Source organism: Tiliqua scincoides, chromosome 15 (genome assembly GCF_035046505.1).
Source record: "Tiliqua scincoides isolate rTilSci1 chromosome 15, rTilSci1.hap2, whole genome shotgun sequence".
Lineage (NCBI taxonomy): Eukaryota > Metazoa > Chordata > Lepidosauria > Squamata > Scincidae > Tiliqua > Tiliqua scincoides.
Window position 1 is genome coordinate 9,279,122 of NC_089835.1, and position 14,131 is coordinate 9,293,252.

Genomic DNA, 14,131 nt, shown 5'->3' on the forward strand with positions numbered 1-14,131 from the left:
GGTGTCAGCAGTGCAGTAGCAAAGGGGGGTGTCACTCAGTGCTCCTTCATTGCCCAGGCAGGGCTTGGATCTTCGTCCTCCTCATTTGTCCATGCAGCAGGATGAATTATTGGAGCAGTAACCCGGGCCACAGCAGTAGGGGCAGAGAGTCTTCATGTAGCAACACTGCCCATAACAGCAAGGGGGGCAACAACCCGGACCGCCCAAATTGCAGCACACGATGGTTGGCCCCTGGTCTTCTGGCTCATTGTAATTGGTGGACGAACTGCTTCCCATCTGCGTGGAGCAAAAAGCAAAGGCTGAAATGGGTTAAGAAGGTTTTGACTTCCTGTTCGCGCAAACCGGGCCTGAACAACCACGTCAAGAGGGCCACCAAGAGGAGAGCCGGGGCTTCAGGAAACCTCCTCCAGCACCACCCCTGAAGTCACTGGAGAAATACTAGCAAGTTCTGGGCACCTCTGCGAGGAGATAAGTGTGCTCTGCAACCCCTGAGCTCCTCTGCAAGGAGATATGCTTGCCAACCCCTGAGCTCCTCTGCAACAAGATAAGTGAGATGTGCTCTGCAACCTCTGAGCTCAGAGATAAAACTCTTCCTTCCACACCTGTGTAGATACTTAAGTACATTATGTAAAGGGGCTAAATTAAACCGAGTGCTCAGTGCCTTCGCTCTTTGTGTTCAGGATAAGCGAGAGGGTTGCAAGAGATCATTTTAATTGATCGATGATGATGATCATCATCATCATAAACAAAAACATATTTACATCATCATCATCATCATCATCATTATTATTATTATTATTATTATTATTATTATTATTATTATTATTATTATTATTATTATTATTATTATTATTATTAACAGTATTTATATACCGCTTTTCAACTAAAAGTTCACAAAGCGGTTTACAGAGAAAAATCAAATAACTAAATGGATCCCTGTCCCAAAAGGGCTCACAATCTAAAAAGATGCAAAAGAATACCAGCAGACAGCCACTAGAGCAGACACTGCTGGGGTGAGGTGGGCCAGTTTTTCATACAGTTTACATACAGTTTTTCAACAAAATAAGTTTACAAAGCAGTTTACAGAGGAAAAATCAAATAAAGAAATACTCCTGCAAAAGACCGATAGACATAATAGATACAAGATCTAGCTCATCTCCCCCTTAAAGGTACTGTCCCATATAGATAATGGTACATATAGCTTCCCCCATACAGGTACCACCCAATCAAATGTAAGTTACCTTATGTAGAAGTCTCAGCTGGCCACAATGCAGGAGTAAAGGATTCTGGGGGATTGGGGAGAGTCCTTTATATACCAGTGCCTCCGCTCTCCCTGGAGGAGTAAGGAGCTAAGGTGGAATGGCAAAACCTTTATTCATCATCCAGTCACCTGTCGGCCAGCTGCCCCATTGGCTCGACTCACGCTCCTTCTTTCTGATTCAAAGTTCATTTTCTCAAAGTACATGATTAAAGAGCTCTTTGGTGCAGGCAACACATGATTCCAAGACCAGAAGGCACGTGTTAAACGGGGGAAATTACAGAACCCAAAGATTAAATGCCCTCTTCACGGGGACACCGTCATATCCCCACATGCTGTTGACTCTTCCTTGACTCCTTAGTGACTTGCCTCATGTCCCTGGAGGGCTTCCTCCTTCAAAGCAATGAGCAAGAAAGTCTGTTTTCTCTTGGGATGGAAGCTGCTCGATGCAATATGTTAAGGAGCTGGAAAGATAATGTGTTAAGGAGCTGGAAAGATAATGTCTACCCAAAACAGAGCAGGTTTGGACCTTGCTTGGGGGCACATTTTGGGTACAAAGTGAAATCAACTTCCACCCATCAGCTCTGGTGGATTTTCAGCCTCTCTATGGGGTGGAGCCCTGATGCCAGAGGGAGAGGACATGACCGCACAAGGGTCTGATCCTGGGACAGGAAGGGCTGGGAGATAGTTTTTTGTTTTTTTCACCTGAGCGGGTGATCAGCTTGCCAAGAGGACTCACCTCAAACCCCAGCCTGCAACAGAGGACCCAGCTCAAACCCAGCCTACAACTTTGGATCCCACTGTTTGGAAACTGTGGGGCCAGCTCGTCAAAGACCGTTAGTAAATTTGCGCCACCTCTGCCTTGCGGTACCAAGCAGAGGCTTTGATTGGCTGGACCAAGCAGCGGTGGGTGGGACATTGGTCAAGCGCATGAACACCTGTCGAGCTCAGTCCATGCCCAACAATGACCTTACCCTTCCCACCCTCTTCTATGGCAGTCTGTGCCCAGTTGGTTGTCTTTGGGGACTGGGAAGGAATTTTCAGCTAATCTGATTGGGGTAGGAAGGGTGGCGGGGTATTTGTTAGGGTTGTCCTTTCTGGTCACTTTGTTAGACAGGCGTCAAGTGGGGTAGGGGTAGGAAAGCATGGCATCTCAGTGTCCAATTAGAGGCAGAAGGGTCGGGGGGGGGGTGAGTCAGAACTGCTCTGATCATGCCTGACCTGTGCAAAGAGGTTGGCTAGCAAGCCCCCCCGGATGGACCTAATTACAGGCTTCTAGCAGGCTTGTCCTGGGAATCTGACTGGTCCAGCTGCCTCGACCCTTCAGGGTTGGCTATGATAGGCATCCTCGGGCAGTTGACCAAGTCTTGAGTCTGATGGTGTGCCCAATGAATTCTGGGGGGAGATAGATGGCCAAGGATGTTCATTTCCCCTGCCTTAGTCCCCCCCAAGCTGAGGTTAGAAAATAGCTGCTAAAATCTTTAATCACTGCTCCGAGTTAGTGCTGGGAGTCTTCTCCCGTCATCCTGTTGCACCCACTCCCCTCCTCCACCCACCTGAGATGTCTTACTGCCAACTGGTGTGGAGGGGGCACCGGCCAGCCGTCCACAGGCCCAGTGCTGACTGATGCTGGCCCAGCATCAGCGGCACCTCCTTCCCAAGTGCCACAGACATGAGTTATGGTGGATTTGCAACATTCGGCACCGGTACTAGAGCTCAGCAATAGAGCCCATTAGGATTAGGAGCCCAAGGAGTTCCACAGACCAACCACACGCTGAGTATTTCTTTACTCAGTGTGTGGTTGGTCTGTGGAACTCCTTGCCACAGGATGTGGTGACGGCATTTGGCCTGGATGCCTTTAAAAGGGGATTGGACAAGTTTCTGGAGGAAAAATCCATTACGGGGTACAGGCCATGATGTGTATGCGCAACCTCCTGATTTTAGAAATGGGCTATGTCAGAAGGCCAGATGTAAGGGAGGGCACCAGGATGCAGGTCTCTTGTTATCTGGTGTGCTCCCTGGGGCATTTGGTGGGCCGCTGTGAGATACAGGAAGCTGGACTAGATGGGCCTATGGCCTGCTCCAGTGGGGCTGTTCTTATGTTCTTATGATTGGGCCCTGAGTACATAAGAACATAAAAACAGCCCCACTGGAGCAGGCCAGAGGCCCATCTAGTCCAGCTTCCTGTATCTCACAGCGGCCCACCAAATGCCCCAGGGAGCACACCAGATAACAAGAGACCTGCAAGGCTTCCTGGGAACTGTAGTTAAGAACATAAGAACAGCCCCACTGGATCAGGCCATAGGCACATCCAGTCCAGCTTCCTGTATCTCACAGCGGCCCACCAAATGCCCCAGGGAGCACACCAGATAACAAGAGACCTGCAAGGCTTCCTGGGAACTGTAGTTAAGAACATAAGAACAGCCCCACTGGATCAGGCCATAGGCCCATCTAGTCCAGCTTCCTGCATCTCACAGGGGCCCACCAAATGCCCCAGGGAGCACACCAGATAACAAGAGACCTGCAAGGCTTCCTGGGAACTGTAGTTAAGAACATAAGAACAGCCCCACTGGATCAGGCCATAGGCCCATCTAGTCCAGCTTCCTGCATCTCACAGCGGCCCACCAAATGCCCCAGGGAGCACACCGGATAACAAGAGACCTCATCCTGGTGCCCTCCCTTGAGTGAGACATGGTTAAGTACTTCTGATGTACATCAAGTATTCAACGTGGGGTCAAGAGAGTGCATGTCTTTTCATGACCCCGGGAATGCGCTCCTTCTCTTTGAATGCAGTTCAAAGATCTCAGGTAGCAGGACCTGAGAAGTTTGTTATCTTCAAGGATGTGGGTTGTTGATTTTGGTGCTATCTTATTGGGCTAACGTTTGAGAACAATGAGAATGCAATTGGCTGTGGATCAAAGGAAGACTGGGCGCCATTTTGCGAAAGTAAAACTGAGGACACATGGTTGTTGGCAACCTTCAGTCTCGGAAGACTATGGTATCGCGCTCTGGATGGTGGTTCTGGCACATAGCGAGGGAATAATCTGGAGAATCCAGGTTATATGGGGAATGTCACATCCGGCCAGGGGGCTGAGATTTAGAGACCCCTGCCTTAGACAATGAAACACTAAGGAAGGAGGTGTGTAAGATCTCTTGCGCCGTCAGATAGTCATGTCATAGAACTGTAAGGTCCTTTAAAAAAATTGTATATATTTATGTATCCAGATGTATGTGAAATTATCTAACATACACACACACACGGGGGGGGGGGGGGGAGAGAGACATAAACAAAAGACCAGGAGAATATCAACTTCCAGGACTTCAGCATTTTATTGAGGAATAGTTGAAACAGGGAAGGACCCCATTCAGCAGGAGGGGAACAGGGACACCACCCACCCACCCTTCACTTATGCAAAGACATTTTGGGGAGAAGGATCTTGGGAAGGAGGCAAAGAGGTTCAAAGCTTCAAACCACTGATTCACATAGGTAGTTTTTGCCAAAGTTCATCAGATCCAGAAGGTTCAGATCTCAGTTGGTGGAGATCACGAGTTTCTAGAACTTTCTAGAGCTCTTCACACTAAGAGTGGTCCTTCAGCAGCACTTTTTGGTGGTTTTCTGACCAGGGCAGCATGTAGCCTGGACAGCTCCACCGCTATAGACTCCGCCACAGCAAGGGACGCTGCAAACCGGTGTGCGGCAGCTGGGAGCAAGGGACGCCTGGCTTCCTTGCACGGCACTGCCGGAGCTGGGGATGCAACAAATGACGGTTGACCCCCCCCCAGACCCACAGTCACACCCACTGCAGCTGCCGCTACTACAGCTGCCACAAGCCATTTCTGCAGAGAGAACGCAGCACCTGAAAGACAAGGAGAGATGTGTTGTTAATACGGTCTGGTTCAATTGCCCCCACTGATTCTCTCTGGCCCTTCTGTATGCCGACATGGTTCAGGCCACAGGGGGTGTGTGGGGGGTGGTCATTGTGCCCCTCTGCTGCAGTGTGCGTGTTTCATCACTAAGGCTGTGAGCGGAGCACATTGGACCCATCTAAACTCACACACCTCCATTTTGCTCCAAAGTGGAGCCATTCTGGAAGCAGGGGAGGGTACAGCACACATGCACAGGGGTGACACATGGGGGGTGATGTTGCTATGTCACCACATCACTCAGCACTGGGTGCCATTATGCTGAACAGCACTTGACAATCATCTCAGATAGCTTAGTGAACATAGGAACATAAGAACAGCCCCACTGGATCAGGCCATTTGCCCATCTAGTCCAGCTTCCTGTATCTCACAGAGGCCCACCAAATGCCCCAGGGAGCACACCAGATAACAAGAGACCTCATCCTGGTGCCCTCCCTTGCATCTGGCATTCTGGCATAACCCATTTCTAGGACCACATGCTTGGACAACTGACCATTTCTCCCATGACTTGCCCCCTGTCAGTCACCCAACAGCATGACTCCAGAGGCAGCCCAGCTTCCCAGACCTGAAGGTTTCCATCCACCGTCAGGCACATCAGAGGAACACCAAATGCATCAAACCGTCTTCCCTTATACAGAAGTGACTCCCAGTTGCGTTGGAAAAAAAGACTCTGTGTGTTTATGTATTTATCCACACCTTAAAAACCCACCTGTGAAAGTCCCCTAACCCCTGCTAACTGGTTAAGAGGCACTTTTTCAAGTGGGTGCTCCTCTTTTATTTAGCAGGGGGAGAGTAACTGGCCCACCTCACCCCAGCACTGTCTGTTCTAGTGGCAGTCTGCTGGTGTTGCATCTTTTTAGATTGTGAGCCCTTTTGGGACAGGGAGCCATTAGATATTTGATATTTGATTTTCTCTGTAAACCGCTTTGTGAACTTTTTGTCGAAAAGCGGTATATAAATACTGTTGTTGTTGTTGTTGTTCTTCAGCAGCAGGAAGGGACTGGTGGTGTCAATGAACACAGAGATGGTTGGGAGACCATGGGTTCTGGGATCTTTTATACAACCCTGTGCATCCCGCCCCAGGAACAGAGGCCCCACCAAAGGGCTGACACATCAGCACCCACATCAAACGCCCTCCTGGGGCACCGTCACCAGGTTTGATTGAATGCAAAGATCTCATTGCCAACCATTTGATTATAGTGCATGATGTAAGATGCTGTTGATCACCATAAGTCATAATTCCCTGTCCATAACAATAAAGGGACAATTCTATAGCATGACCTTCAAGTGTCCATTCAGCTATAAGTGCTTTCCTGTCCACTGCCCTGTGGTTAAAGCCCTCTCATTATCTCCCAGAGGGCCACATTCTCTCTGTGTTCAGTTCAATTGACTTGTGGGTTCAACAGCTTATGGTTTAACATGGTTGAACTGGGAAAAACCCATGTGCTTCTCGAAACATCGGGGTGAGCAGAATTCCCAGGATTCCACGCTCTGCTCTTCTTCAGCATCGCTCTCTTCACTTCTCTGGTGTTAGGATTTAATCAGGAGAACCTCTCAGCTCCATTGCAGATTGAAAAGCAGACACAATTAGTTACCAGGCAGCGGAAAGTCATTCACACCATAAGAGTCTTTGGGGTTCAACTTCAGTTCCTTGGATCAAACCCTCTGTATGGAAGCTTCTGTGACTGAACAGTGGGGTCATCAGGGTTTGCATCACCCTGTGCGGGAGGCCAGTGCCCCATGATAGACCTCATCCCATTTTCACGCATTTGTTACGTGAAAATCCCCTTTTTCCTTTTAGTTGTAATTATCTCTCTATATCTGGTTATGTTACTAAAACATCATGCAGGCGAAACTTCTCCCAGCACACTTTTCCAAAACTCTGGTCAAGTCACATGGTTACAAAATCCACCTCCCTATGATCACACATTATAGGAAGAAGTCTGGCATAGTAAATCATTGTTTAAGTGTCTCCTACATTACTGTATTGCTTTAACCCAATCACTGTTTAAGAACTGTATGCAAAAGTGTCTTCTCATCCAATCACTCCTGTGTGCAAACTTGAACTGCCTTCTTGTGCTGGTATTGTTTAAGTTCCCCCAGCTAGGAAGCCAGCCATTAGACCCCATTGAATTTTGCTGATAAGGGACATTCTGATCCTTTTAATGTTTTACATACCCTGCTGTGTAGTAGTAAGCAAACTACCAGCACTGTCTGCAAACCCCTTTTTAAGAGAGGGCTTCCTCTCACATGCTCTCTCTGGCTCTCCCTCCAAGGACCAACACATCTGTGTTGTGTCAGAGGGTCCTCTTCACAGGACTCCCCCCCATCCAACTGCTCTGCAGGACAGGTAACTATCTTGCATCTGCAACTTTCCCCCTTCTTCCCCCCTTTTTTCTCCCCTTCTCTCCCCATCTTTAGTTAGCAACTGGGTTTGGCAGATCAGGGAACCCTAAAATCCTTCCCTACAACCTTTCCCTTTACCAATTTCCTCGGACGCACCAAATACTCTCCACACACAACCACCATGGAAGCTAGGTACACTGGATTCAAGTATTAGGACCAAGAAACTTATCATTTTTCCATATGCATTATGTTTACCTTTGTGCTTTTGTAATAAAACTATCATCTTTTATTAAAAGTTATCTTTCTCTCAGTCTCCTCTTTAAGCTAAAGGGAATTTCTCTGCATTACGCCATCTTGTTATCCAGCCTGCGATCCTGAGGTTCCAATAAGGGCAGTGTAATAATTCCCCTAACAAAACAGCCCTTTTGGGTGGGGAAAGAGATGTGAGCATAGTGATGAATCATGCCCCACCTTTGCTGGTTTTGGGGCTACAACTTTTGATAGAATACTGATATTTCTATGTGGTTTATTTCAATGCATTCTGCATGAAATTACACATTAAACAATATATGATCAAAATCACAGAATCAGAGAGGGGGGCTGATAGGTCATTTACTCCAACCCCCTGCGTTAGGCAGAAAATGTTATTCATCAAATGGTATATATAAGTGATGGCAATTATTTGAAAGACCAATATTTTAATGGGATATGAGAATCCAAAGCGCCTGACGGACATCCTTTCCTCTGAGTGCTCATTGACAATAACACATCAACACAACTTGACAAAAGGAAACTCCAGATTCTTTATCATGGTGTGAAATTTTATTGTCTTCCACATGGATGGACTGAACAGCGAGACAGAGAAAGAGCAATTCAGGAGGGGAAAGAGGGGAGGGACAGTCCCATTCACCAGGATGACCACAAGGACACCGATTTCTATACATGACAGACATGCCTCCTATGCACTCAGTCAAGGAATGTAAAGAGAGAAGAAAGTAAACGTGAGCAGAGGAGGCAGGCGCAAAGCTTCTGGGTTGGAGCATCTGGAGTCAACTGGCAGGTCCAGACACCAGCAGTGAGGAGGTCAGGAGATGCGATGACATCTGGTTCATGTCAGGGGCTTCCTTACATGCTCAGCTTTCCATGGGCTTCTTCAGCACTTACTTTGATAGCAGCAACCAGACCCACAACCCCCACAGCCACATGACTGTCCACATCCCCCACAGCCGCCACAGCCGCAGGTCTGACAGCAGCCTCCGCATCCCCCACAGCCACAAGACTGCCCACAACCTCCACAGCTGCCACAGCCACAAGACTGACAGCAGCCTCCGCACTTGCCACAGCCACAAGTCTGACAGCAGCCTCCACACTTGCCACAGCCACAAGTCTGACAGCAGCCTCCACACTTGCCACAGCCACAACACTGGCCACAGCCTCCACACTTGCCACAAGTCTGACAGCAGCCTCCGCAGCCGCCGCAGCCACAACACTGGCCACAGCCGCCACACCCTCCGCCACAAGACTGGCAACAGCAGCAGGGCGAGCACCCACAGGTTGAACAGCAGGTCATTTTTGAAGGTGGAATGAAGCTGGCGTGGAAAGAAAGGACAAAAAGTTATGAACTTCAAGAGGTCATTCCAAGGCTGGTTCTCATCCCACAGATCCATTCTGAGGCCTGCTGTGAGTCTTGGTTAACGGACACAAACCCCCTGTCCAAATTCATTTCTACCCACCCAGCTCGTGCCAAAGATCAGGAGAACCCACCTTACCCTCTGGAGCAGAGAAATTCAGCAATGAGGACTGACTCCCAGTGAGTGAATGAGGACCTCTTGGGACAGGGTCCCTTTTATGCACCTCTCAGGGAGTGAGGCACCGCTATGTCACCATGAAGTCCCCATGAGCAAGCCACACACATGCTCGTGGCCCTTGCCCTCTCCCGGCTCACGCTCCTTGACACATCTCTCATTAATTTCAAAGAAGTGTGTTCATTTGGGGAGGTAATTAAAGATACCTCTGGCTAATTTCACTGTAATTCTGGAACCTTAGTTAGATGGTTGACAGAGGCCTTCTTTCTTTATATACAAAGTATATATTTGAGTTCATAGATGTGGATGAACCTGAGCACTGAAATCGTGCCGTTGAAGGCCATGTAGTTTTGCCTAATGAATGGGTTTGGGCCCCAACAATTCCCCATCATTCATTCTCCCATTTCAGAGGGGGGATGGTGAACTATCTGGGGTAATGAAGCAACCCTGTGGAGTCTTCATCAGCCATCATTGCACATGTCCATGTGCCACTGAGTCAAAAGAGCATGTGGAACACCTCTCATTGATAAAGAAAAGTGTGCTCTGGTGTGGATATGTTAAAGCCACCTTTCCTTCATAACAATGTATTTCTCCAACCTCCCCAGAGGCCACGGATTATCATAATGGTTTTAATAAATTTATGAGAGTGTATGGCCACTGCGATGCAATGGAGGACCTGCCATTAAATCAAAGGGGCAAATGCCCCAGGTGTGGGAGACTCGGGCACCTTTAGGACCACCCGGAAGCCTCTCCGAGGCTCCCAAGGTGGTCGCAAACCTCGACCAGAAGCAAACGGAACTCCTGACCTCCTCACCGCTGAGGTCTGGACCTGCCTGTTGACCCCTAATGCTCAGGCTGCCAAGCTTCCAGTTTAAGCACAGTTTAAAGTGTTGTGGAAGCTGCAGGAGGGTTCCTCAAAGTGTCCTGGAGTCGGCTAGGCTCCAGGCACTACAGGTATGTGGGGGGGATTTGCATGCAAGGGGCATGCATTCTGTGGGGTGGCACTTTCGCAGGCCTTTGCCCCTGGGTGAGGGACTGGGAGGTTCACCACTGCTACAGTGCTGATGCTAAAGACCTCAACTGGCTTCCCAGGTAGATCATGTCCCGTCTCTACTGATGCTCAATGCCCCCCTTATCCATGTCGCCTGTGGGATCCCATTCATTTTTCCACAGTGGGGAGTACCTGCTAATGCCGATGAACCCAGAGCTGTGAGTGAGCCTGTGCGCCTAGAGATATTTCACACAGCTCCATGCATCTACAAGGAACAGCAAATGCTTCATTAGCCATCTGAGTGAACCTTCACATGATGGGCCTCCATTTCGTTCCATTCGCAGTTCTCATGACTCCCTCATTTCCCCGGGTGTTTAATTAAAGGGATCACTTGTCCCCAGAAGAATGCCAATCCTAGACACTGATGATTCCTTTGGAATATGAATCTTGGGGTTTGTTAAGTGCTTTCTCGTGGTCACCCCATGTCTTAAGACCGTAATGCCATTTAAGACCATGATAATCATCTGTGCCAGGGGATTCTCTGTGATTAAACCTTGAATGAAATATTTCAGCGGTGTGTTGCTTAAGCCATTGAGCATTAAGAACATAAGAACATAATTAGAACCTTGCTTAATCAGGCCAAAAGCCCATCTAGTCCAGCTTCCTGTATCTCACAACGGCCCAGCAAATGCACCAAATAATGCCACATTATTCTGAATACTGGTGACTCTTGTGTCAATCCATCTTGTACAACCTTCTACTGCCACCAAAATGATGGCCATTGTATAGGATGGCACAAGTGCTAATGAGTTCAGTCCGCCCAAAAAAACGCTCACCTTCCATTCACCTCCTACCTCTGAAATGGGAGGGTGAATGGTGGACTCAAACCCATCCTACAACTAATGGTACAACGAGTGAGGCAAGAATGACCATCAAGTCCCTCAGAAAACCTCACGGCCTTCATTGATATGATTTCAGTCCACAGATGCATCAACACTGACGCACTCCAAAATATATATACATAATCCTCTGACAACTGTCTAGTAAGGTCTCAGAATTACAGGGTTATTAGCTGGACGTAGCTTTAATTATCTCCCCTAATGAACACACTTTTTAAAAAAATTAATGATAGATGTGCATTGAGTTAAGGAGCGCGAGATGGCAAGGCGCATGAGCATGTGTGTGGCTTGCTCATGGGGTCTTCATGGTGGCATAGCGGTGTCTCACTCCCTGAGAGGTGTATAAAAGGGAGCCCATCCGAAGAGGTCCTCATTCACTCACTGGGAGTCAGTCCTTGTTGTTGTATTTCACTGCTTCAGAAGGTAAGGTGGGTTCTCCTGGTCTTTGGTAGGAGCTATGGGGGTAGAAATAAATGTTGGTAGGGGGTTTGCCCTTGACAAACAAATGCTTAGAGGGAAGGGCCTGAGCATGTTTAGTAAGATGACCTGTGGGGCCTTATGGTTTTCACCCAAGGTTGAATCCAACCAAACCTTGTTACTTTGAACCTATATAACATTTAAGTCTACTATATAGTTGATGTGTGCTTTAACCAAGGTTTGCTTCAAGGCCTGAGAATGAAGATGCAATATGTGCATTCTTTGTCCTAGGCGTGCCTACTGAGAAGGTCCATGTCGCATATTCCCATGGGAGAACCCATAACTCCTTTTTGGATGTGTAGAGAAGGTCCATGTTCAGTCTCTGGCTCCTCTGTGTGCAGAAGCATCTCTGGGGGGAATGCCTTTTCCCTCCTGAGATCAGGGAGAGCCAGTCCATCTGCAGTCCAAGCTGGATGATCCCTTGGTCCTAAATGAGGAAGCTTTGGTAGATGTTTGCCTCTTCACCAGAGGTGTCCATCAACTGTCAGGGTGCCCTCTGGAGCCCCATATCCTGAGGGTTCTCCAGTTCTCTCAGATTACCTTCTCAGAAAATCTTCTTTGTATAAACAGCTGCCTCTAAATTAGAAGGCAGGGAAGATTTGGAGATTCCCCCCCCCAGGAGGTTGCACCTTTTTCAGATCATCCCCTTTGATCTAGACTCAGAACTGGCCCACACTGTTGCTTGCTGCGCCAAAGGGAGGGTAACTGATGGGGCTCAGCTTGATGTGGGGCAGCGTATCAATTGTGGGGGTCACAAGCTCTCAATTGCTTGTGACCCCCACAAGCCAAGTTGTCTTTAGTGGGGCACACACCAGGAGGGTGAAAGGTCAAACTGGTGGCTTGCAATATGCAGAGGAAAGAGGTGGGCAGAGGAGAGGAGAGGTGCTCTGCCCAGAACTGTGGCTGCTTCTTGGAACCTTTCTGGGAGAGGAGCACATGGAGATGCCCAGCCAGTGATAGGAAGGACCCACATCCCTTTCTCTGACAAAGCTCAGTGGGATAGGAGAGGGGAGCGACGGTGGGATGAGAACCAGCCTTGGATGACCTCTTGAAGTTCACAACTTTTCCCCCTTTCTTTCCACTCCAGCTTCACTCCACCTTCACAAAATGACCTGCTGTTCGACCTGTGGGTGCTCGCCCTGCTGCTGTGTCCAGCCTTGTGGCAGAGGGTGTGGCGGCTGTGGCCAGTGTTGTGGCTGTGGCGGCTGCGGAGGCTGCTGTCAGGCCTGTGGCAAGTGTGGATGCTGTGGGCAGTGCTGTGGCTGTGGCAAGTGCGGAGGCTGCTGTCAGACCTGCGGCTGTGGCAGCTGTGGGGGATGTGGCTGTGGGGGATGTGGCTGTGGGGGATGTGGCGGCTGTGGGGGCTGCTGTCAGACCTGCAGCTGTGGGGGATGTGGGTGCTGTGGACAGTCATGTGGCTGTGGGGGATGTGGGTCCGGTTGCTGCTACCAAAATAAGTGCTGAAGAAGCCCATGGAAAGCTGAGCATGCAATGAAGCCCTTTGACCAGAACCGAACAGAATTCCTGACCTCTTCACTGCTGGTGTCTGGACCTGCCAGTTGACTCCAGATGCTCCAACCCAGAAGCTTTGCGCCTTCCTCCTCTACTCACATTTACGTTCTTATCTCTTTACATTCCTCGAATAAGTGCGTATGAGGCATGTCTGTCATGTATAAGAATTGGTGTCCTTGTGCCCATCCTGGTGAATTGGACTGTCCCTCCCCTCTTTCCCCTCCTGAATTCCTCTTTCTCTGTCTCGCTGTTCAGTCCATCCATGTGGAAGACAATAAAATTTCACACCATGATAAAGAATCTGGAGTTTCATTCTGTCAGGTTGTGTTGATGTGTTATTGTCAAGGAGTTTTCAGAGGAAAGGATGTCCGTCTGGATGTTTACGCATTTATCCACACCTTAAAAACCCACCTGTGAAAGTCCCCTTACCTTCTTCAGCAGCATAGAAATATCAGTATTCTATCAAAAGTTACAGCCCCAAAGCTAGAAATGGCAGGGCCATGATGCATCACTATGCTCACATCTCAGGGTCTTTCCCCACCCAATGCATGGGAGGGGGTCCATCTTGTGGTGAAGCACTGGCCTCCCATACTGGGTGAAGCAAACCCTAGTGGCCCCATTGCTTTTGTCAAGTTTTGTTGATGTGTTGTAGTCAAGGAGGATTCAGAGGAAAGGATGTCCGTCAGCGGCTTCAGATTCCCATATCCCATTAAAATGTTGGTATTTCAAATAATTGCCATGACTTATATATACCATTTGATGTATAGCATTTCCTGCCTAAGGCAGGGGGTTGGGCTAAATGAATAAAGATAAAGACTATATGATTAGGTTAATACAAATAGAATTCCTTCTACACTGGGAGCAAGTGCAGTCTGTCCCTGATCTGTCTCCCTGGCTATGGGCCTTCCTTCTTTGCCTC